General features: G+C 37.7%; 1 long non-coding RNA gene across 1 annotated transcript in view; it reads right to left on the bottom strand.

Moving 5' to 3' along the window:
- Window positions 1-5,106: 5,106 nt before the first annotated feature.
- Window positions 5,107-26,984, bottom strand: part of LOC140524425 (uncharacterized) — a 73,699-nt gene continuing 51,821 nt past the window's right edge. Inside the window, exons 2-3 of the long non-coding RNA XR_011973717.1 lie at window positions 24,342-24,457; window positions 5,107-5,463 (exon numbers count right to left, since the gene is read on the bottom strand). This is a non-coding gene — a long non-coding RNA (uncharacterized lncRNA). The remainder of the gene's footprint in view (window positions 5,464-24,341; window positions 24,458-26,984) is intronic.

Here is a 26,984-nt window from a genome sequence, read left to right as displayed (position 1 = left end):
AACTGGCTACCATAAGCTAAGTGTTTTGTTCTCCCTTAAGAGCAACCAGGAAAATGTTTGTTCTCTCAATCTACTGTATCTCTATAACAATAATATTTGAGAAGATCAAATAGGTAAGTATAAATTTCTCCTGATATCCCTCTTAAAGACAGATGAGAGAAGAATTAAGTGCCCAACCTCTGCCCTTCTACTTGTTTCAAGACAGAAATCACAGTTTTTCTTGGTCAGGGATAGATCGGGTTACAGAGATATCTACCCAAACCTCCTGTAAGTCAAATCTAGATAATTTAGGCAATTGATAGGCTTGGACATGTATATCTTAAGTACTATATATACTTATATGCATATATATATTATCTCCCCCTGTAGAGTGCTAGCTTCTTCAGGGCAGGGTTGTTTTATTTTTTGCTTTTTTCTGTGGAACTCTTAGCATACTGCTTGGGACAAATTAAACACTAAATAAATTCATGTTGATGAATTAACTGCCTAAGATGTCCATTACAACCCTGTAAACAATTCAGAGGAAAATAAGACATAGACCACTAAAGTCCCCTAAGTCTACTTGGAGGAGTTAAGTATTAGATATAAGCTTCATGAGCTTGAGAATAATTTTAGAAAAATTCTCAAACTTATGTCATCTCCCATCTATCTGCTTCTATATAGACTATTCTCTATGCCTGGAATATACTCCATCTCCTTTTTCCTCTTATAATCCATAGATATCATCAAGGATGAGACCAAATGCCACATCATATGTGCTATTTTTCTTGATTCTCCAGGCTCTCTCCTTTTTGGTATTATTTTGGATTTGCTTTTATCTACATATATTGTATGGCAGCTAAGTGAGAGAGTGGATAGACCACTGGCTCTAGAGTCAGGAAAACCTGAGATCAAATCTGGCCTGAGACAATTACTTGTTCTGTGACTCTGGGCAAGTAATTTACAATCTGTTTGCTGTAATCAATTGGAGAAGGAAGGGACAAAGAATTCCAGTGTCTTTGATGAGAAAACTCCATGGAAGGTATCAGCATACTTTCATCCACAGGGTCATGAAAAGTTGGTCATGACTGAACAACAACAGCAGTACATATTGTAAAATTTTTATTTCTGTACCTACAGTGTCTACCACAGTAACTCACACATAGTCTTTACTGAGTAAATGTTCATTCAATTAAATTGACAAGTGTGACATTCTAGTCGGGCCTTGAAAAATTTCAACAGACAACAAGGTAGATGACAGAATATGTTTCAGGTCAAGTAAATGTCCTAGAAGTGAGACAGTGTAAGCTGAGTTTGGAGAACAGAGAATAGTCTGCTTGGGTTTAATAATTTGATTTGACAGACTTACTATTTGTAAGAAGTTCTACTGACCTCTGGAAGTATGATGCCTAAAATTATATAGTCCCAGGTCTCAAGGATGCTAGGTGATACAGAAGATAGAGTTCTGGCCCTGAAGTTGGAAGATCTGAGTTTAATCTAACCTCAGACATTTACTGTGTGACCCTGGGCAAATCATTCAACCTCTGTCCACCTCAGTTTCTTCAGCTGTAAAATAGAGATCACAGCTCCTACGTACCATACAATTATTGTAAGGATAATACAAGATAATATTTGTGCAGATTCATGTAGTGAAGTAATAGAGCAACCTGGGAATTCTGTAAGAAAGGACTTAGGGATCATTGGGAATCTAACTCTACCTTATATACGAATAGAAAGTGATAAGGATGGAAAAGGAGGTAGCGTCAGATAATGGAAGGACATGGCTCCCAGGTCCTTTATATAGCATTTGTTTTTCTAGTGCTCTACAGTATAGATTTTCCAAAGGCCCAGGAGGCCTGTAGGGATGGGGCATATGTTGGAGTCCTCTCTCTCTCTTCCCTATGTGCAGTCAATCGGGAAGATGAAAATCAATAGACAATAAAGGTGGTTCTAGTTGAAACTAAATTGGAATGATTGATTTTCCTCTGGATCATTTAGATTCCAGAAATCTGTGTGTCTCATTACAGAAAGAGAAATATTTACTCTTCGCTTAAAGTTTTATGGTGTAGAAGGAAATAGATAAAACCCAAATATCACTGAGGAAAAAAATGAGAAGTGAACGTGTTTATAGGGCAATTTAAGGTGATAATGGGACCAGTAAAGAGGGGTTAATGTGCCCTGACTGTGCTGAGAGTAGATTTCTAAATCAAAGTAAAATCCTAATAGCTGGTACCAAGGCTCAGAGTGCAACTACACAGTCACCCTTTAAAGGAAGCTTCTTGGCTTCCCTTCAGCCCCTACAAAACAAAACAAACAAGCAAAGAAACAAATAACTAGACTAAAATTCTTCAAAAATAGGGAGTAAATAACCCTGAGTTCTTTTTGGTCTAAGTTATCACACGGACTAGGTGTTTCCCTCTCTGAGTCCCAGTTTTCTCCCCTATAAGATATGGGGGTATGCTGCTAGAATTCTTTTTAGCAATAGATACTGATGACTCTCAGTGCATGTACTTTACACTATGAGGGGATGGGTAGTAAAAATAAGGTCTTATTTGTGTTTGCACATAGAAATTCATCCAGACAGGCTAAGAGGAACATTACGAGGTGGTAAAGGAAAGGGATGGTCAGTTATTCTGGATGGAGAAAGGATGAGCTCTCTCCATAAGCTGAGTGATATGTGCAATTGAAGAGAAACTGAAGGACTAACTAAGCCAAAGTATCTTACTCCTTCCTTCTTCTGTCATTAACTATCCTGCCACAGAGCCTGAAATTCCAACTATTTCCTTCTCTTCTTTGGCAAAAAACATTGGGTTTATCACCATTATCACTGTTAACTAATTCGTCTCCTCTTTTTGTTTTTCAATAGAGTTCAGACAGAAAGAATACAAGGAGAAATTGCTACATTACAATCATTCTTTTATATTTAATGTTCTAAGGACTATTGTATTGGTATATGTTTACAGTTACTTTTCATAGCTGAGTGTGTGTGTGTGTGTGTGTGTGTGTGTGTGTGTGTGTTTGCCACAGTGACTAGAGTGCCAGTCCTGGAGTCAGAAGAACATGAGTTGAAATCTATCCTCTGATACTTACTAGCTGTGTGGCCCTGGGCAAGTCACTTAAATCTGTTTGCCTCAGTTTCCTCATATGTAAAATGATCTGGAGAAGGAAATGACAAATCTCTCATTATATTTGCCAAGAAAACCCAAAACAAATTCAGGAAGAGTCAGACATGACTGAAAGGAATGAACAACAACCAATATATATGGATATAAACTCACCTTCTGTAGGTTCACTGAAAGTATTTTCAGGATAAATCCAGTAGCAGACAGGAATATGATGAAGATATATATGCTATTCTGACATGCTTTTGATTTCTTCTTCTAGATCTCTATATTTTTTTCATTTGGCTGGAAGATTCCAAGTATATGGTATGGCAATAGCTATGAAAAACGTTGTTCTTATGTTTTTATGGATCAATATTGTTTCCAGGACATTGTGGGTAATAGGTCAGTCAGTGATGATGCTCTATTTGCTATCCAGTTTATTTGCTGAATTCTTGAGTATTTTTAAGGTTCATAGCCATAGTGTGAAGATTTGTTATATCTTAGTATTATGAATGTAAGTGAAATTCTGATATATGATTTTTGCCCCAAGTTATGTTTTGGTACATATCATATAGTTGTTATTTTTGTTTTTTTCTCAGTGGTATGTTGTGCAGTTTTGGCACTTCTTTGCATAATTTGCATTGATTGCTAAGTCTGGCTTCCTTTAGGGTAATTCTTACATAAATTCTTGTCTCAATAACTTGATCTTATATTGCTGTCACAAACCTCCATATTTCCATAAACATGTTCTCAGTATGATTCATTATTACTGCCATTTGTGTAGTACATTAAGGTTTGAAAAATACTTTACATATATTTTCATTTAATCCTAGAAACAACCCAAAAGTTCTATTATCCTAATTTATAAAGAAAAGAAACTGAGATTAAGAGAGGTTAAGTGAATTGTTCCAGAATACGTGGGTAAATGACTGAGATTTGATTAGAAATTATGTCTTACTTCAATTCTAGAAAATTCTTTATGATAATTTATGATAATTCATTTGTTACTTAGGAGATATACCAACATCCTGCCACGGAGATATCCTTGAAAAATACATGAAACAAGACCTATTAGCATATAAAGGTAAATTTACTTTTTGACTAGATAAAAATATTGTACTTTGGATATCTTTTGAAGGAGGAAAGTTATTAGAAAAGACTTAAGTAAGACAATACAGAGGGATCTTGTCACATTTTAAAGATTATTTTACTTCTGAGCGTATACAGATCATTTTATAAGCAAATGACCATCTCTAGGACAGTAGCTTTGATAGAAAAAAAAAACAAGCCATTCAGTACAGAATATTTCAACCTCCACCATGGATACAGATATAAATATAGATACCTCTAAGTATAAGGGCATGGATTAGAACTGAGAAGACAACTATGAACCAGGTAATAAACTCTTTAAGAAAGAAAATAACTTGGAAGCCAATAACTGATTGGATCTGAATTGTTAGAAAGATGAATAAAGTGAATTCTCATGGAGAAGATACTGAGTGATGGTACCAAAAGAATGGCTGGGAAGTGGCAATGAGGAGTATGGAGTATGTATACTCCTTCTAGTCCAGTGTACAGACAGCATAACAGAAAGAGCCTTTAGTGCTAAAGAAAGTATACATAAATTCACTGTCTTCCAGAAAGAGCCAGATTTCTGTTAGAACAAGAAGAAAAAAAGAGGAGAAAATGGGTAAAATGAGATAGACTTGGTCACCAGGAAAGTGGAGGCTCTGTGGGACATGATGGAAGAGAGACAAAGTAAAACATGGGATTTGGGCAGGGATAGAATGAAAGTTAAGCAAGATATAACAAAAATGATTTTTCCCTCAGCAGATAGAAAATCTGAATCTCATGGATAAGGGCATCTGAAGGTAGGATTTACTGGCCGTAAGATAGGGGATGACCCAATTGATTAGAGACTTGGTCCTCCAGGGTCCCGTGATGACTAAAGATGATGTCAATTCAAGGATGCAGCATCAATATTAGGGGCTAAGAGGACATATAAGGCAAATGGGAATGAAAACGTTATCAGCTTGAGAATTTATGTCACTAAATGACTGTTCGTATCTCTCAGACATGAACTCACACTCAGCTCATGTCCAATAGACACATTCCACAATGCTTGGGGATGAGGTACATCTGAAGACACTCTACTTGTGGAGCAAGCTGTAGGTTCCCAGGTTCTGAGTCCCAGAACCATGAGACCCATGAGTTATTTGAGATCCTTACACTGGGGATCTCTGATGAATATGCTCAGGAGCTTAGCTTGGCACAGTTAGACTTTGATGCAAACTCTCCACTGTCTCTGGTTCCATGATGTTTGACATCTTTGATGAATGTGAGTCCTCTTCAGTGCAGGTCCTTTATTATCTCTTCTTTCCTGAAACCCAAGATAGCTTATGTTCTATGAACCAGGCAGAGTATCTCTGTGAAAAAGGAGCTTCCTTAGTCTCCTTAAATCTTTTTTTTTTTAATTTGGACCTATTTCACATAGGCTCACTGAGGAAAAATAAACATTCACTCAAATCAATTCTGGGAAATGGCAAAATACTGTTAGACATAAAAAGTTGGACTCCACTGCTTTCTCCTCCTGGAACATCCCTCAACACTCATGGGTCTTTTTGCTCCTTCACCATACTTGACTCCTCCCATTGATGAGTTCCTTCTGGGGTCATTATTTGGGGGACAGGTGCAGACCAGCCTTATTTTATTCCCCTCTCAGTCATGCTCTTGACTTTCTAAATTGTTTACTAATCCCCCCACTCAGGTACCCTACCTCCCTGTCTCTTTTTAGATGCTGTCTTCCCTCATTATAATTTAACCTCCTTGAGTCTGTCAGTCAATTAGGATGTATTAAGGCTTGCTATGTATCAGTCACCCTGCTAAGGACTGGGGATGCAAAGCAAGGGAAAAAAAGAAAACAGCCCCTGCACTCAGGGAGCTCTCATACTAATGGAGAAAACATGCTCAAATTGCAAGGACCCCAACATACACAGGAGGGCCTGCTATACAGGTTTTTAGATCTGCTTTTCTAAAAGGAAAGGAACTTTTGAGGGTCAACAACCTACTTTAATCAAGTACATACATCACTCACTTAGTTTGGGGGAAAATGTCAGCACCCTGAACTTCAGAGAAAATACAAACAGAGAAATAAAGACCAACAAATGGGGCTTTCAACTGTCTGACCATAAGCAATATGTGTGTGTATGTGTATGTGTGTGTGTATATATATACACACACACATACACATACACACACATACATATACACACACATATACACACTCACATACACATACACACACACATACACATACAAACACACACACACACATATATATATATATATATATATATATATATATATATATATATATATACATATACACATAATCACAGATTAACAGACAGATTCAACTATCTGACTATTGCAGACATACATACTCACTAGAGAGAGAAGCACCAATATCTGGGTTTTCAAACCTGAGGGGCTCCTTAGTGGCTGCCCAGAGTCTAATCTGGCCAAACAAACACTTCCAATGAGTAAGCCAAAAAACAAATCCTCACCTCAGAGTATATATGTGTACTTTTCAGAATCAGAGGGCATCACAACCCTTGAGAACCAGTGCTTCATTAGAAATTAACAAAAGGTATGGGCCTTCCTAATCTCCCCTAATCAAATCTCCCTTAATCAAGGTTCCCTTAATGGACAGGCTCATTAATGGATAGAGAAGATCTTTAACTCTCATTAACATGATTAACATCACATTGGGCCCCAAGATCTTTCACTGTGGTCAACTAATATCTGAATAGGTATTAACGTTTCTTAAGTAAATACAACGTAATTTCCACACCATGAACTCTACATTTGCAGACTACATAACATAACATCATTCTTTGGGGGTCAGTCTTTGAGGAGCGAGCAACCAGCTTCTCCTTCCTCAATCCAAAATAAAAGGTCCAAATAAAGTCCTTTCAGGGATCTGCCCTTGCAGTTCTTCCCGGGTGTAGACTCTAATAAGCCTAGTCCCAGTATCAACAAAGCTTCAGCCCCCAATTTGAAGTTCTGAGGGGTGGTTCGGCAACAAAGCCATCAGGGTGGGGTCCTTGGAGGTACATGGCACTTTCCCCCACCTAGGATAGGCAACTTCAACCCTGGGTCCCAAACTGTCCCAGTACAATGCTATAAAAAAGCATACTCAGTGCCTTGCTGCATAGTACCCATCTTGCCCCAGGTCTGAACGCTAAGCTCCTGGGTTCCTCCTACCCTAGCAGGAGCCAGTTGTTCCCAGTTCCCATTGGATCTGTGCACAGGCAGCTCTCAGGTCCCATCCACAGCTCACCTCCCCAAGGTCTGCACACTGGCAGTTTTTCACTCTTGCTTCAGGTCTCCACTCTAAGCTCTCACAACTCCTGCCTGGGCTCTGCACACAATGCGATGCCAGCATGGTCCTGGGGCTCCACAGAGCCATACCACCACAACTGCCAAACAATGAACAATTATTCCACCCCCCATACTCTCTTTTTAGTTAGCAGATACTGCAGACTATGCCATAAAAGTTACAGCAAGGACTGGACTCTCATTAATATAATTAACATTACATATGTTAACAGCTATATACAAACAAGACATCTATAGGATAAACTGAGGCTTATCTCAGAAGGAAGGCTCTAAAATTAAGGACTGAGAAAGGATTCTTTCAGAAGGTGGGATTTTTTTTACTGATATTTGAAGGGATCCAAGGAGGCAGAAATGAGGAGGAAGGTTATTCTAGGCACAAGAGACAACCAACCAGTAAAAGGTCTCAGAGCTGGAAAATATACTGCCTTGTGTTAGGAATAACAAGGAGACAAGTGTCACTGGAGGGCAGAGGCAACATAGAAAGGTAGTGTGTAAGAAGGTTGGAGAGGTAGGGTCTAGGTTATGAAATACTATAAAAAGTCAAACTGAAGATGTTATATTTGTCCTTGTGTTTATTAGGGAGCCATTGAAGTTTAGTCAATGGTGTGTGTGTGTGTGTGTGTGTGTGTGTGTGTGTGTGTGTGTGTGTGTGTGTGTGTGTGAGATATGGTCAAATCTGTGCTTTAGGAAGATCAATTTCACAGTTGAGTTTTAGATGGTGTGATGGAGTAAAGTGGTGAGAGAGATTTGAAGGAGGGAAAAAACCCACAAGACTTTTGCAGTAGCCTAGTTGTGAGATAATGAGGACCTTCAGCAGGGCAGTGGGAGTGTCAGAGGAGAGGAGGCGGTGTCCATATGAGAGATATTACAAATGTAGCAACAGTAGGACTAGCCAGCTCATTTGATATGGAATGTAAAAGAGAGTAATGAGTTGAGGACGACAGCTAGGTTGTAAGTTTGAGTGAATTGGAAAATGGTGGTACCGTTCCGAGTAACAAGATTACTAAGAAGAAGAGAAAGTATGAGAAGAAAGATAATGCTAAAAATGATTCTGAGAATCATCAGCAGAGATGAGAGTTAAAATCAGGGGAGCTGATGGGATCATCAAATAAAATAATTTGGAGGAAGAAGAGAACAGGTTTCAGAATAGACACAGAGACTTTGGGGACTGCTACGCTTTGTAAGTAAAGATCCAGCAAATGAAACAGAGAATGAGCAGTCAATTACCGGGCAAGTTCAGTTTTCTTAAGGGTAAAGACTTTTTCTTTTACCTGTAGTTATATGACATAGATGCCAATTGATAGGAAAAGGAAGAGAATGCTCACTTACTTGATAGTTCTACCAAATAACACCCTTGTAATCCTATGAAATATTTTTAGGCATGTGGTTTGGAGATCTAACTATGGCCCATGACAATATAGAATCCTCTCCATTCATAATCAAAGCAAGGATTTTCTCACTTTGGGGTTTAGGCAAAAACTATAATGGTTTTAGGTAAAAATGGAAAGTGAAATGTATCTTTCATTAGAATAATTCTTTTTTAAATTATTCCTTAGAACTTGTTTAAAACTGGGAATATCTTTATAACATTTTCTCCAGAACATTTCTAAGATGTACATACACTAACATGAACAATTATGATTTGATGAAGTTCCCCCTCATATCAGTACCCCATTTTTCAGCAATGAGCTCTCAACAACTGTCTTTAAATTCTTTTTAATTTCAAAAGAAAATGAAATAAGTGCATTATCACACTTCATAGTCAAAGATAAGTACATTCATTAAAAAATAAAAGATACTATCAAAAGGGGAAGTTTGAGGAAAATCTGAAGGACTGTTTCTCAGAGTTTATGCTTCACAGAATAATTAGAAACCCTCATTCTGTATTAAATCACAAAACCTGAGAAGTACAAACAGAAATTGATCAATTCAGAGTTCTTTCCTTCCAATAAGTTGAAAAAGGTGATCATTATTGCCTAGTAATTGTCATGACCTTTAGCAAAGATATTTATTATGATTCCAAATCATTCTGCAGGTGGCAATCTTGAAGCACAAGTTCTAGAGATTGATCCTGTCATTTCAATGGGGTAGGGAACTCCTAGATGAGGACACATCTATCAATTTAGATCAGTAGAAGCAGGGGAGTAGCATATTATCTTAGAAATTTACTAGGGCCCTGATTGGTTAGGTGACTTTTCCAGGGTCACAGAGCTAATATGTGTTAGAAACAAAACTTGAACTTGTTTCCCTGGATCCAGGGTCAGTTCTCTATCCACTGTACCACAGTACTTCTCAGGAAGAGATGGATAGAAACTGTGATTTTCTCTATTGTACTATGAATCAGAGGGAAAAAAAACTGTTGCAAAGTCTGACTCACACAAGGTGCTTAAAAATATTTGTCACATTGAGTTGATTAAGAGAACTAGGACTTTTGACATCTCCTAGTTTCTTCTACATGAATCATCAATGGAGAAAAAAAACCAGTTATTGGTCTTCTCAGCTATTTTTTTTTTTTATGAAACAAACAAACTTACATAGTCATCTAACAAAAAGCTTTATTATCCCTAACTGCTTCTGGAAATGGGTGCCCAGAACCAGACTTGGCTCAGCCGTTCCTCTCTCAAACATAGGGTTTGGCTGCCAGAGAATGAGACCCAAACCATTCAGGACTCTAAAGTATGTTACTTCCCCAATGTGTCTGATGGAGAGACAGAAAACCCCAGAAATAGAAAACAAGACTTAAATGTTCAAACTGCTGTTGGATGATGTCTGCATAGCAGCCCTCCCTGAGCCAAATGAGGATTTTCCCATCACTACTAAAGCACAAAGACATGTCTGCTACAAATGTGGCAAACACTCTAATTAAGTGATTATTTATCTTAAACTGACTTCCTTTGTAAGAAAAAAGATCATCTTCTGTGAAGCACAAAACTTTCTTTCCATTAACTTCACATTTCAGTAAGTAGCAATATGCTTTTAGCACCTTCCTTTAAATGGGGATTTTTTTTTTCCTTTCCTTTCTGGCTTCACAACTGGAATGCCTTTTTATAAAAATATTCAGAACAAGAACTCAGAAGAGAAACTTTGTTACTAGTAAAGAAAGGGCTTCAGAGAAGTAGATTATATTTGTGATGGATGGAATTTGGCTACATGAACCCAACCCATAATTTCCATAAATTACAGTCTGCTTATGATCAGGTATCCTTTTTTCCAAAATGGAGAGAGTGAAGGAGGAAATAATCACTTTTGAATGGGATCTACTTGTTAGTCCTATGGTGCTCTTAGAGCCAAGTATTTGGGACCCTCATCATGTCAATCTTTAATACATTCTTCACATGCAGAAGTGAGGCAAAATAACTTTGAATTCATGTCATCTTTCTCTTGTGTTTTTAATCCTAGACTCTCCAAGGAGTTATGCATAAAGTATTTAGTTAAAATAAATGAAATCTCTGAGAGATGAGAAATATAAAGACATCTTCTGTTATACAGAGAGAAGATGGAACATATGGCCTCAGTTGGATTAACTCTTGATTTTGAAATCTTGGTACCAGGCTCACTATCTCTGATATAAAATTTAAGCCCAGAATCAAATCATTACTTGTCTGATTTAGCATTACACAAAGAATCAAAAGATCTGTAAGAGCAGAGACTGCATTGAGGGAAAAAAAAATATCACCTTTTTCATGTGCTAGCATAGGTGTTTGCACAGAGTTGGTGCTTAATAAATACTCGTAATTTAATAGATTGGGGCTAGAAGAAACTTTAGACATCATTGTCAAGTGAGGAAACTGAGATATAGAAAGTTTAAATGACTTGCTTATTGTTATACAAAGATATGTCTGTCCCAGGATTCACACTTAGCGCTCTGTTAACCACCTTTCAAAATGTAAACTAAAAGGACTGCTGAGGATTGGAGCATCTATCTATCAGGTAGTAAGTAGTTATAATTCAAATCTAGCTCTTCTCACTCCAAATTCTAGTGTTTTATTTTTTCAGATCATATTCTGATGTATATAATATGTGTGTGTATGAGAGAGAGAGACAGAGAGAGAGAGAGAGGAAGAGAGAGAGAGAGGAAGAGAGAGAGAGAGAGAGAGAGAGAGAGAGAGAGAGAGAGAGAGAGAGAGAGAGAGAGAGAGAGAGAGACTGAGAGAATGAGAATCATCTTCCTATATGTATTCTCCTAGATCTCATAAGCTTCACTTTGTGAAGTATTCTGGCTAACGATGCTCAACAAACCAGCTCCCATGACCACAGCAAAATGTGGAAGAGTCAGTTTTGCTTTTGCTCCTTATCACGCCACCCTACTTTTCAGTCGGCCCTTCTGATATGACTAACACACAAGTGTTCAGACTTCAGCTTTTCTTCAGGCCACAGTTCTATGTGAATGACCATGGAGGCTGAATTAGACTTGTTCTTTTTGTAACTAGAGAACAGAACCATAAGCAATAGGTGGAAAGTATAACTATGACATACTGCTTGTTGGGTATGTTATGATATGGCTTCTTTTTGTGTATGATATGGACTAGATGACTGCTGCAGTTTCTTCCAATTATCAAATATTTCTATAAGACCAAAAGAATCAAAATTAAGCTTAATGTCATTAAAAACTTTGAACAAAATGGATCTGTCCAAAAATGGAGTAGATCTTCTCAAGAGGTGATGGGTACCATCACCTTGGAATCTCAAGCATGCTTGCATGTTAAGCACATTCTCGTAGAATTTCTTTTTGAATATGGTTTGCATTAGAAAACTGATAAAATTCTTTTAAACTCTCAAACGCTCAGACTCTGTGATATTGTAAACCTATCTTTTACTCCAAATTATGTCCACCGTATCATACTATCTTTAGGGTTTACAAATAATTTTTCTCATGCAACCCTGTTATACAGTTTTTTAAAAAAATATTATTCTTATTTCAAAGCCAACGCAACTAAGACTCAAATGAATTGACTAGCTCATTGTTGAAACAGTTGTCTATTCAAGAATCCAAACACACTTTCTTGATGCCTTTATCACCTTTTGTGCTACAGACTATAGGTCAGCTGAGGAGCTAAACATAACTGTCTCCACCTTTCATAGTGAAGTAGGGGTTTTGTGGGGGTTTTGCTTGCTTTTGTGGTGGCTGCTAGTGACATCCCTCACTACCACAGTTCAGTCTAGCAAAAAGCAGCAAGAAATCCTGAGGGCATGATAACGGGTTCCATTGCTGGGAAAGTCAAACTGCACCTCCTCTCAGAATACAACAGAGACATCCCAGGACCCTGAATTCAAGAAGGATGAGAATAGCAGTGATACTCAGACAACCAGTCTTGCTTTAGACCTGGGTGCCATAGCCATTATTAAGGGAAATAATCCCTGTGAAGGAGACCATTTCCTTGTCATCACTAACAGTAAAACTGACAACTAGAAACTCCTACAGATATACAGGTAAAGCCAAGAATTCCGGGAAAGGCAATGCCCCTTCCCCTATCTCCCACCAATTCTACTTCTAGCCCAGCCTCCACAGTCATCATCCTGGGAAGCAACTCATATGGAAAGGTGACCTGGAAACTATTTTTGCTAAATCTGAAGCTTTCCCTTCATAACCAAACACCACTACTGGAGACCCAGACAAGAAAGCTACTGACACTAAAGTCTTGTACTCCCAAATGGTTCAATTATTTTTAATGGATAAAATTTTAATAGTGAAACTAAATCTTAAAGAAACCTTAATATCTACTTTGCCCCTACACTCAAAGGACAATGGGACATACCTCTTCATCCACTCCTGCCTCAGCTATACTCTTCAAAATGTAAGATTCTCTCTGCTTTCTCTTCTTGATTTTACAATCAAATCCCTGGAACTCTGTTGGTTCCAGATTGATATTTGAGAATGATCTTAGAGAACAAAGCCTTTTTCTTCCTCATTTCCTATGTTCTCTCTCCAAACATTGTGGATCTTTTTGGTAGAATTTGTTTCCATATTACCCTCTGGCTTCAATAAACTGTTATTTTACTTGACCCCTTTTCCCAATCTTGAGTTTTGCTGTTCCAATAGAAGTGTTAAGTTCTTGGGCCACACCTGTGCCCCGTGTCTCTGCTCCTTAATGTCTACTTATAGTTATATATGACCAAAGATTATACCTTTGGTATGCTGATAGGTCCTGCCCAAAATTGATACACGCTGGTTTTGACAGACAGCTTTGTGAAAGTTTCAACCAAGTCCTTTCTCATTTTCTATCATCACCTTCTTTTTTTGACATCCATTTTTCTTGGCTTTGTAGCAAAATGGCAGGAATTTAACATTTTCTCTAATATTTATGAGAAAAGGCAAATGACTGTGAAAGTGAAACCAGAGCCCTTTGGCAGGAATTCTGTGAGCTGGAACAAGGAAATTTTGAGGGAAAATAAATGGTGGTATTTTCCCTTTCTCTCAAAGTTGTCAACACCTAGAGCTTCTCTCTGGAGCCTCTCTCTTTCTTAGCACCATTACCCCCTCTCCTGCTGGGATTTTAGATAGGATGCAAATGCTTCATATTGACCAAGCTTTGGGTTTGATAAGCCATAAAGAACAGAATAATGCCTTGTATGGTATTTTGCATATTTGGATTTGCAGTAGATCCAACATTTGGTTGGCATGGGGAATTACTGATGACAACAATCTCTCTACCCCTGCAGATCAGCACCTGCTATAGAACTTCTCATTTTAAATAGCTGCCCAGGGCCACAGAGTTAGTACATGTTAGAGACTGCGCAGGAACTCCAGTCTTCCTGCCTTTAAGGCTTATTTCTGTATCCACTGTGCTTGTGCTGTCTTTTGCTTTGCGTATAACACGGGCTTAATAAATGTATTTTGAAATTAATCGAATATGATCTGCTAAGACTCCTGGCTACAACTTTCTGGATTTCTATCTTTCACACTACAGTGCTCTTGTCAATCTTTTATTTCATTTCCCCCCTTTGAAATAAACACAAATGAAAGCAATAACATCCTGAGAAGAGGATACTGTTAAGAGATGCATAACTGACTCAGTTGGATACTCACTTAGAGCTTAACACAGACTCCAGGCTCTAAGAACCCTCCAGAGTAATTATCTTGGGAGGACTCAGAGGGCCTAGCTGGTTTATTGTTATTGATGGAAGAAGCTGAAAAGTCAAAAGGATTATTTGAAGATACAACATTCTTTTCAGTAACATAGTAAGTAAGAATGGTCATTTCTAAGGCATTAGAGAATCTTTTGAGTCGCTCAGGAAAGTGACCAGGCCCATAGGTGAGGTCCTATGATAAGATGGAATTAACTTATTGTAAGAGGCCTTGTCATATCTGTTAGGCATAGGTTTGTATGATGCCAGGTGGTAGGACTTCAAGGTCTTAGACATTCATTCCTCTCAGAAATCTCTTATGTTTGTAATTATGATGAGTCCTCAGCTTTCAAGCACCTGATTTATGAATGACATATATGTATAATCCATCTGTACATGTATTTGTTATTGTTCAGTCCTTTCAGTCATACCTGACTCTTAGTGAACTCATTTAGGGTTATGATACTGGAGTGGTTTGCCCTTTCCTTCTCCAGCTCATTTAACAGAAGAGGAAACTGACACAAACAGCATTAGGTAACTTGCCCAGAGTCACCCAGCTCGTAACTATATGAGACCTTATTTGAATTCAAGTCTTCCTGATTCCAGGATCAGCTCTTTATTCACTGATACACCTAGAAACCTTTGTATGTGCATATGTGCATATATATCTTGATATACGTATATCTTGATAACAGGAAGTATTTTTTTTTTCTGTTGGTATCCCTACCACCTAGCACAATTCTTGGTTCATAATAGCACTTAATAAGTGTTTGGAAAATATTTGATTGGTTTTGGGTCTCTTATTTGTCACCACCAGAACCCACACTTTCCCGCAAGTTCCTACTCTTATTGGTATTAAAGATAAGCATTCTTTGTAATTCTGTCTTTACAGAAAATGCTTGATAACATTTGAGGAAAGTTAGCCTGTAGTACTGACTCTATGGAGCTTAGTTCACAATTTCCTTCCTTCCTTCCTTCCTTCCTTCCTTCCTTCCTTCCTTCCTTCCTTCCTTCCTTCATTCTTTCCTTCCTTCCTTTCTTCCTTCCTTCCTTCCTTTCCTTCCTCCCTCCCTCCCTTCCTCCTCCCTCTCTTCCTTCCTTCCTTCCTTCCTTCCTTCCTTCCTTCCTTCCTTCCTTCCTTCCTTCCTTCCTTCCTTTCCTCCCTTCCTTCCCTCCCTTCCTCCCTCCCTTCCTTCCTCCCTCCCTCTCTTCCTTCCTTCCTCTCTTCCTTCCCTCCCTTCCTCCCTCCCTTCCTTCCCTCCCTTCCTCCCTCCCTTCCTTCCCTCCCTTCCTCTCTCCCTCCCTCTCTTCCTTCCTTCCTCTCTTCCTTCCCTCCCTTCCTCCCTCCCTTCCTCCCTCCCTTCCTTACTTCCTCCCTCCCTCTCTCCCTCCCTCTCTTCCTTCTTTCCTTCCTCTCTTCCTTCTTTCCTTCCTTCTTTCCTTCCTTCCTTCCTTCCTTCCTTCCTTCCTTCCTTCCTTCCTTCCTTCCTTCCTTCCTTCCTTCCTTCCTTCCTTCTTTCCTTCCTTCCTTTCTTCTCCACCTCTGACATTTACTGCTTAGGTGATCATAGACAATTCAGTTAGGCTCATTGATTCTCAAGTCATCTTCAAAATGGGAATGATAATTCCTATGCTACCTAAACCATAAGGTTATTGTGAGACAAAGATATGATAATGTGTGAAAAGTGCTTTGCAAACCTCAAAGTATTATATGAATGTCAACAATGCTTATTATTCTCATTTTTGTCATCTTATTTTCAATAGAGACCAGATAAAATTAGCCCTGGGACACAAAACTCTCCAACTATTATCCTTTATGTTTAATGTTCAGCAGACTCTTGTGCAGACAGATGAAATTAATGAATCTTTAGTAACTGAAAAAAATTTGAGGAATGTAAGCTCACATTTTGTAGGCTCACTGAAAGTACCTTTGGGACAGTTCTGGGAGGAGACAAGACAACATGCATGATGTCCTACATCATGCTCCCACAGAGGTTTGAGTTTTGTCTGCTATATCAGTATATTTTGAGAACATCTCATTCTATGTATTTTGGAAGCTAAGGGTATTCAGTATGTCAAAATCTATTACCGTAATTTTTCCTTAATTTTTGTATAGTGTCATGTTCAGGTCATTATGAGTTGAAGCTCCAGTTACAGATGTGAACTTTATGAAATCCTTATGAATATGTAAGGATTTTATTGTAGAAAAGATAATTCTTCATTAGTTTATGCAGGATAGACTTCTAATACGTAATTCCAGTGTTTGGATCATGTCTTTCTAGGTATATGGGAAGTGCTACTTTTTTAAACCTGGAATTAATAAACCTAGGATACTTAAATATGAACTTTTTCTAATACCTGGTGGCTATTATTTGGTCTTGTCTGCTATCATAAACTCCTCTATTTCTATAAACAGGTATAGACATTCTATGTTTTCTGTTAATATAGTTTTGGTTGAGATAATGTGGGCAGCATCTTTCGAGGGCCCTTAGACTCATCCCTTGCATCCTGACTGCTTTTGGATCCATTTAGAGGTAAATTAACTTTAGTTACTTTCACTGTGGCTTCTCCAAGTGGTGGATTAGGAAAATACTAAAGCTAATTCTAAATAAGTTCTATGACCATAGGCAAGTAAAATGAGGCTATGAATATTTACATTTTTACCTTATAGAGTTAATATGGGGAAAAACATTTTACAACTCTAAAACTTTTATGTAAAGATGAGCAGTTAGTGTTTGTCCCAGGGCTCTTCTGTGCAGTATGTTCCCAATTATCATTTTCTTGCTCTAGGTGGTGAGCTAGTTAGGGCATTGGACCCAGAAATCAACAAGACCTGACTCTGAATCCTGCCTCAGATACTTCCTATATATGGCCAAGAGAAAGTTCTTAATCTCTAACTGACTCAGTTTCCTCATCTGTAAAAAGAGGATAGCAATAGCATCTACCTCTCAGAGTTTTATGCAAATCAAATGAGATAATACTTGTAACTTGGGAAATCTTAAAGTGCTATATTAATGCTACTTGTTATTATTATAATTATCATCATTTTTTATTTTATGAAGATGCAGAATAATTGCCACCAGAGAACATTGAATCCTCTTGGCTTTTATGTGTTGGCAGCACAGGTCAAGTGTGTGGAAGAGGTTAGTGTTCTCCTTAGAGATACTTCTAATAGCCCATTTTTAATCTCCTCCTGCTCTGTCAAAGCCCAGATGTTTTGCATTACTTGTTGTGTTGAAACAGTCATTTTTCATTGCCATGGATTAAGCAGATCAATATTTTAATTACTATGGATTTTAACATCATTAAAAACAACGATAGACAGACAGACAGATAGATAGATAGATAGATAGATAGATAGATAGATAGATAGATAGATAGATGATAGATAGAGAGATAGAGATATATACATATAGAGATATAGATATTCCATTATTTTTAAAGGCTGCTTAAAATCATACTCATCAGCATTTAGAAAGAGGAGAAACATACTCATTCTCTACTCTATAGATATTATTATCAAATAATATTCATTAAGTACTCATGCTTCTGGCACTGTATATAAACTCCTAGATGTCCCCTCAGTAAGATGAAAGACATATTTAACTCATTGCCTAGTCTTAGATTATTTAACAAGTCACCATGGGTAGAAGAAAGTCCTTAAAAGAAAGTCCTTGGAATATTTTTTTCCTGGGTGATGAATTGACATTATTTCATCTAAGTCTTGTCTTCTCCATGTTCTTGGTATGCTCTGCCTATCCCATTAAAGGTGTCCTATGTTTCTTCCACTCCTGAATACTAATCTCTCATTGTTATCATTGCAAATTTTCTTCTTCTGGCTAGTTAGGCCCCTACATGGTCCCTTATTCTAGCTGTCTTCCTTCCACTGTCTCAGTGTTTATGAATTTGTATTTCTCCCTGCATCCCCATACCTGAAATATCAAGAGAGAGCATGTTGTAGTGAGTAGAGTACAGGAATTATCTTTAACTCATGTTAAAATCTTAACTGGAACACATATGAACTGTATGATCCTGAACAAGACAAGATAGATATGCCTCTATATAACTCAAGCAGTTTCCCAGGACTTAAATACTAGGTAATGGGCAGGTTGTTGTCTGAGTTCCAGAAGGTTTTCAGACACTGGGAGTTTCATATATTAAGGAATTAATGGAGTTAAGAGTATTTGTATATCTGAAGGCTCATGACTTGGTTGGCTTACTCATAGCATGGCCCATTTATTTTAAAATATATTGACATATATATCTATATATTTTAAAATATATAGACAAAGTCTTTGTAGATAACCAAAGAAAATCACTTTTTTTTTTTCAAAAACATAATAGCAGCATTTAAAACAAATATGTACTCTGTTTGATGAGGTTTTGTCGGATTTCAAAATTTTATTGATCTGGACAGTGTTAATTCCTTGCTATAGGAATTAAATGGAGTCCGTTGAAAGAAATAGAAGAGAAGTCCCATAATTAGCCTAACAATGTCTTTGTAGTATATATGACCTTATGTAGAAAAGAGGATAATCATGGTTCTTCATGAGGCTGCCTCAGTCAGGACAGATTGAAAACAAGCAGATGATTAGATTTCTCCCCCTGGGTTGGGGTGTGGGTGATATTCTGGTATGGGGAAATAACATGTATACTGCAAGTAGAACAAGTGTTACTTCCTCCCCCCCACCCACCATAATCAAATTGAATTTGTATCAATATTGTCTTTGGAACACAGAGACCCAAAAAAAGGGGAAAACTTTCTGAAGTGTGAATAGTCGGAAAGAAAATAGTGCATATGAGATTAGGGATCAAAGAACGCTGAGGAGCTGACTACTTGTATGACTAAACCTAGTTCCTCGTTGTTACTATTTTTTATTGTTGCTTGTGTTCTCCCACTCTCCACTGCTGAGGTATCATGCGCATGCTAAGGGACAACTAAGCCTCTTTCACATTTAGCACCCCTGTCAGACTATGGGCATATCTTCCATCTTTTCCATCAGAATGCCTTCCAGGACCCCAAGGTTATGGCTCGGTAGACCCATGTTGGTAGAAATCTGCCATTTCTAGAAATGCACATGTTGTGATGATATGCATATCCTCTTTGTTCTATGCCGTGACAGTTCCTGAGGTATTCATGGAGGTTCCATTGTTTCCATTGGTCAAGAACATCTCAAAAACATTTTTTTTTCGTATTGATTCATTATTGAAGGCTACAGACTCAAAAGCTATAGTTTGAGATTAAAGTGAGAAATGACCAGTAGGATATTGATATTGAAATCTAAAGGCCTAGACTTGCAACTAAAACACAAGATCAAAGGATGGCTATCTTCAAAAAGTTTAGTTGAAATTAAGCCACAGAATGAAGCTGGTCTGTTATGTTTTCTTCTGCTTACAGAAAGATGAAGATTTTGTTGTGTAAATGTAATGGGAAGATAGCCAGTCCCTGAACTTCAGGGTTCCCCTGGGATGTGGTGCTTATCAGTTTACAGATTATCTGCCAACTTGACTCTTCATAGGGTACATTACAAGTCAACTGGAGCTGTCTATCACTTTTCCAGGTAGCCTTTGACTAAGAATCTACCATGTTCATGGTTAATTTAGTGACAAAAGCTGATGGAAATTATAGTTCATATTGAACAGTATATTTTTAGTGCACTGAGTTATTGTAGCATAATTCTATAGTATGTAGTAGGGCAAGTTAAATATACCAATGGTATGAATTTTAGTGGATAGTGTCATGTCCCAAATAATGTCAAGATGAACGTGTATGGTAATTAGGAAATCCATTGGGCAGTTGAAAGAAATATCGTTTTCTGGAGCCGTAAAATTTGTGACTCAGATGAGAGGAAGCATAAAACAGCAAGTTAGGATAGTTATTGGGACATTGTAGAGTGCCAAGAATAAAGGACTTCAGATGTGAGAGACCAGGTGTCATGCAGAGATTCAGAATCAAGAGATACTGTATGAAATTATGAAAGAGACGACACGCTAGAGTTGAGCATTTATATAACAATTTATTTCCTTCCAGACTTTGTGTTGAGATGGTTTGTGTAACCTTGTCCCAAGTGATGCTAAAATGCTGGTGTAATCTTGTTTAGTATGCACATATCCTTTTTCTGGTTTAGTTATCTCTATCAGTCTAACTAAACATAAGTAACTCCAATATTTAATCAAAAGAGAATTTCTTGTCAGAGATGGGGAGGAAGCAATGATAAATCATCACATTTCATTTTGGGTATTTTTTAATGAAAAAGACATGAATGTCATTAAGGTCTAACCCATGGCAAGTAAGTAGATTAGATGAAATCTAGAGAGAGAGTTAAAAATCACATTAAGAGCAATGTAAGTATACACATTTTTTATCTTATAAACATAAGCCATTGGTTTCTAGAAGGTCCTCTGAACTTGTGTGATTTGTCCAACTTCACATAACAAGTGAAAAATGAAGCCTGTGGAAATGGCACGTTTATCATTTGACCTTTTAATAAATAGCCAAATCTCCTTTGAGTCTATGCTTTCTCTAATGTTTGGATGTAAAACTTAGAACCCAATTTGATCTAGATTATAGGAGGTATAGCCATATACTATAGTCCATAGTGTATCATTGTTTGTGTGTCTGGAATTTGTCGTGTATATTTCACTGTTGATAATATTTGGGCAACAGAAAATAACAGAATTTGAGAGTAAAAAAGGATGTCAGCATCAATCCAGTCCAATGCAAAGATGAAAGAGTCTCCATTACGACATAACTACCATGTGGTCATCCATCTTCTGCTTTATTCTCACTGTACTTTCATAGAACTCTACATTTAATGTAATCCACATACATATATATATGTGCATATATATATCATATATATAGGTATATATCTATATACATCAAGTTAAAGGAAACTTAGTTATTTATTGAAAAGTCAAATGAGAAGGATGCCAGTTCCTCAGGCTTCATTTCTTATATGCTGTGTGAAGTTGGATAGTTCACACAACTTCAAAAGACCTCTAGAAAATAATAGCTTATATTTATATGGCAGAAAATGATAGCTTATTCATGTTAAGTTATTAATCATTCATTAATTCATCTTATGTTTTGGGATCTCAAATGTGGACTAAAATTGATGGGTCAAAGTTTCATGGAGCTTCTTTATAAAAGAAGCACCATATACTGATTCCAGAATTCCTTATTTTCATAAAGTTGTCTAATAACAAAATACTGATTTTTGGAAAGGTATCAAGCACAATTACAGAGCATACAGACACAAGGTAAGCAAAAATAGAGTTCACATGCCTCCTTTGATGTCCTTATGTAGAGTCAATGTTCTAGGAGAGGAAAAAAGTAATGTCCACATTAGGGAAGCCTTCTCGAAAGCTCAATAATGTTGATAGGCCGTTCTCAAACCCTATATATTCACCTGGATCTGACTCACTCTCTAACAGCAGCCATTCAGTCTACTCCTACATAGCCTTCTGTCTTTCTTCCTGTTCCTTAAATGCTCCATTTTATACTATCCCTAAGCACCAATACTCATGGATCAACCCTTCAGCTTCCAGTATCTTGGTGCCTATCCTTTCCTTCTATAGTGCTAACTCAGCTTATGATTCTCAATTTTACCATTCTCCTTGACCAAGGTCAAGTTAAGTCAGCAAACACTATGCTAGGCACTGTGTTAGTAGGAAGAAATAAGTCTTGTATAAATGCAAATGCATAGAAATTCAAATATGATAAGTTCATAAGAGAAGTAAAAAAGAACTATATGGGGAAAAATGAAGAAAATAGCACTCTGAGCTAATGGGATCTGAGAACACTTCATAAAGAAAGAACCATTGCTGTACCAATCAGTTCAAACAAAAGTTATCACTGAAGCCCTTAAGTGTTGGTTCTGTCACAGTCTGAGGCTAAGACAAATTAAGAGGCAATTGTATGGAAAGGTCTTTTGTCTCCGTGGGGAATGAAGATGTCTTTTATACATGGGCTAATGTTTTATTATCTTGTGCACTTCTACTTTAAATTAATGGAGCCTGGTTAATTATGGTTGAATTCAAGTCAAAATGCTATACAAGTGGTGGAGAGTGGCATCCACATTTAGTACCAAAAATTCATCAGAATTCATGCTATTACAGTAAATACCAAGAAATGAGCAGTGATTGGGTCATTATATTAAAGTGTCTTCACTTAGACATCTGTCTCTTCTGGACAGTTGTATCTTATGAGAATTAGTGTCTTTAATTTATTAGACAGGTTTTCACTGTACTGGGAATTAATGAAATACAAAGGAAGGGTGAAGAGATTGCTATGATAGCAGACAACTCACATCAGCAATTTAAGATTTGGTGGAACTTTGAAAAAAGCATAAATTCCTTAGATTTTGTAATGAAAAGCTTCCCTTCAGTGGCTTCCTTTGAATAGCTTAGAGGGGGGATAGTTTGGATTTCTTCCATATGACTTATATAAGAATTTGACTTCCATATGTATATGTTGTTTTTCCTGTAATAAGATGATGACTGAGGCCCTTAATTCTCCCTGCCCTTAGATCCCAATAGGACCTGCACATGGAGACATGGAGATACTTATCTACAAGTTAGCCCAAATCTGGCAGATGGCAAAGTGTGTGTATGTGTGTGTCTGTGTGTATCTGTGTATGTCTGTGTATGTTTCCTTTCTACTTAAAGCATCCTCTAATCTCACCCACTCCCATCTCACTTCAGTATAAGTAGGAATGTTTAGGGTATAGCTTGGACAACTATAGCTAGCACCAAGAGACTAGGTAGATACATATAGTAATAAGGTAGATTGTTCAAAAAGATCCCAGCAGAAAACAAAATGATGGACAGTGGCACACCAGAGGAATGTAGTAACATATAGAGATCCAGGTCAATGGTGAGGGGCAGAAGGGAAGACAGTGTGAAGGAATTCTAGGATGAGAGCAACTGTTATTATTTGCATTGAGCAAAGTGTCAGAAAAGTATGGCAGCAGACAGGAGAAGAAAATGTAGGCAAAGGTTAGTCACAGAGGAACTGATACATAAGACTGGCAAAGCAAGGCAGAAACTTACACATGGAAAACAATAAAGGGACTAGGTTAAGATGCGGGGTCAACAGACAATAACAAAAGCCTTGTTGTTAAAACTGGGGCAAGGCATATCCCATGTAGAACTGAGGGCTATGGCTTTAGGGGTGCTTGTTTCTTCATGGCCTAGGAATGTTGAGCAGCGTAGGAATTCAATGTTATAAAATCCTTTATTGTCAAAACATTAAATACAGTCATAGAAACAGAGTTCCTAATACAGTACCCACGTTACATCACAAAATGAAGAGACTCTTCCTTAAAAGACAGCTTGATTCCTGGTCCTTTTCTGGTGAGTTTTCTAGAGGAAGAGGTCATCTCCATGGAATCTAACTTTCCTAAAACTATCATAGAACCTCCAAAGAGGCAGCAAGTTAATGCTTGCTTACTGAAGGTTTTAAATGAGCTAAAATAGTGCGATAGTGATTCTGTACCATTTTATTCCTAGGCTGAGATACAGTTATTGAATATTTAAAGGGAATTATTCATTCATGGTTGCCTATAATAATGGTGGGTGGAGAGTAGGAGGGTGTCCTCCAAGTTTTATTAGGCAACACAACAAGGAGAGAAGCTTTCCACTGTAATTATCCAACTGTTTCCCTAACCATCTCTTCCTTTAAGTTTTTAAAAACCTATGCGACAACAGGCTGAGAGCTAACCTAGGAATTCAGTTCTGTTCCTATGGGACAGAAAAGTGCAAAATTATTTCCAAGGGAAAAAAAAATACCTGCTAAAAAACATTCCTATGCAGTCCTCCCAGGTGGGGTGTGGTGATGCTGGTGGTGAGTCTCATCAAAGGCACTTTCTTAGGTCTCCAACTTGTTTGAATGGCAGATTGGACACCTGCGAATTGAGCAGTTCTTAAATATTAACACCAAGTCTGAAAGTGTTGATTTTTAAAAGCATTTCAAAAGAAGAAAAGGTAGGGTGGATTACAGACATTTCTTTTTTCCTGACACCCACATGTTGGACTCATCAGATCTCTTGAATCAAATTGATGTGGTTGCCTTTGTATATGGTGGCTGTGCCTGTTGAAAAGATTTCATGTTTATTGACTTGAGCAGTAAGGTGGAGATTCTTTAATGTCTATGCAAGGAGAAATGGTGATATGGGGCCTGATCCAGTGTCACTAGCAACTTTGTGACTGATGGGTTTGTTTTCCATTAAATGTGGAAAATGGTGAAAACATGCATTGAAAAAGGGATCTCAAAGGAAGAAACTTGATCTGTTTTCAAAATTGGCTGTTTGAAGAGATTTTAATTCTATCTTGGAGGAAAATAAACTTGACCCAAATTACTTGTGTGTTGCCAAAAGAAATGTCAGGTACTTCATGGATGGATCAGGTGTCTGTTATCATAGTTCCCTCTGAGGATAGTTAATGTGGTTCACATTATTGAAAATCCGTAGGTGGTCTACATCACAGAATGAGGATGAAAAGTGATGAGGGGCTATTTAAACAAGTTAATTTTCAAAAAAAAAGTAGAAATCATCTCATAAGATCAGCTATAATTGTTAAAAGGCAATATAATGGATTTGAATAGACTCCATGGAGTTGTGGGCCAATGAGAGCAAAACAAGGTAGTTCAATGGAACAGTAGAAGATAAAGTCTTTCTATAGTCCAGAGGATACTTGAAAATCTGTACTGAAAGTCTGCATTTGTGCTACTTCATTGACATTGAGCCAACAGATATTTATTAAACACCTATTATGTGCCAAGCACTGTGCTAAGTGTTTGCAAAGAAAGGTAAAGACAGTCTTTGCTCTCAAGAGCTTGTTTAAAATTTCAATAAATGGTGAGAGTGAGGAGTCAAAGATGACACCGAGGTTGTGAGCCTGAGGACTTGGGAGCATTTTTTTTACCCTCCCCAGTAACAGGGAAGTTCAGAATCAGGTGGGTTTGGAGGGAAAAGATGACGAAACTTAGTTTTAGATACTAGTTCATGATATCTGTGAGACAAATGTCCAGAAGGCAATTAGAGATGCAAAACTGGAGGTCGGGGAAAGGTTATGGCTGCATAAATAAATCTGAAAACCATTTGCATAGAGATGAAAGATGAAATCATGGGAGGTGATGAGATCATCAAGTGAAATTATACAGTGAGGAGAGAATGGCCCAGAAGAGGGCCTTGGGGGAAATCCACAGTTAATAGGCATGATAGGGATAATGATCCCATAGAAGAGATGGAGAAGGAATGATCATATGGGCAGGAGGTTAATCAGGAGAGAGCAGCAGCCCTAAAACATTTATTTTGTATTATTTTGTGCTAACACCCCTTACACATGCTCTGTTCCCTCATAAGATGATCAGACCTATCATGACAAAAACTGTACCTTCACATAGGACCACAGGATTTAGAGCTTAAAGGGACGTTACTAATTAGTGGTAAATACAATGGACCAAAAGTAAAATCACACTGTAGTCTTTCTCTGAAATAATATAACATTTATAAATTAAAATACTGCACTGTGTATTGTGTAGTGATGTGAAGTCATTGGACTTCTAGTCCCCCTTCTTATATTCTTCTAATTTCCATTTTGTCTTCTCTTTTTGGGTCTCTGGTCTCTAATGTTTTCTATAAATGAGTCTAAATTTGGACAGGGGTTTTCTTTTTGTATCTCTAATCTCTCCTCCCTCACTTCTATCCTTTCCTTCTTTCTCCCTTCTTCTCTTCCTCCCTCATTCCCTTTTTCTTTTCCTCTCTCCCTCACTCCTTCTTTCCCTCTTTCCTTCTTTCCATTCCTCCTTCCTTCCTGCTCTTTCTCTCTCCCTTCTTTTCTTCTTTCCTTCCTCCTTCTTTGCTTCCTTTCCTACTTCCTTCCTTTTCCCCTTCCTTCCTTCCTCCTTTCCTTCTTCCCTTCCTTTCCTCTCTCTCTTTCTTTTCCTCTCTTATTTCCCTCTGCTTCTTTTCTTCCTTCTCTCCTTCCTTCTTCCTCCTTTTCCTCCTTCTTTCCTCCCTCCCTGTCTCCCTCATTTTCTTCCTCCCTTCCTCCTTTGATTCCTTCCTTCCTTTCTCTTTTCCTTTCTCCCTGCCTCTCTCTCTTTCCCTCCCATTTTCTTTCCTTTGTCCTTCATTTCTTCCTTTTTTCCTCTGTACTTTCTTTCTCTCTCTTTTTTTCTTGATCAGATTTCCAACCTTGCCATGGCTGGAAGTATACTATTATTCAAACAGCCCATCCCACCACAGAATCACAGAAGTTTGGACCTGCTTCATTTCCATCCTGGGCCAATTCCCCCTCTTTAGGCTACCTGGTAGATACCTCAACTCTGAGACATTTAATCTACTGGTTCCAGATTTAGGCTGGAAAATCCAACAACTTTAATCCTAATGAAATTCATAACTTTTGAATTCAAGCAGTCCACTGCCTCAG

The sequence above is a fragment of the Notamacropus eugenii genome, chromosome 1, assembly GCF_028372415.1.
Source record: "Notamacropus eugenii isolate mMacEug1 chromosome 1, mMacEug1.pri_v2, whole genome shotgun sequence".
Lineage (NCBI taxonomy): Eukaryota > Metazoa > Chordata > Mammalia > Diprotodontia > Macropodidae > Notamacropus > Notamacropus eugenii.
The sequence above is the reverse complement of the archived record's forward strand: the minus strand, read 5'-3'. Positions and strand labels throughout refer to the sequence as shown.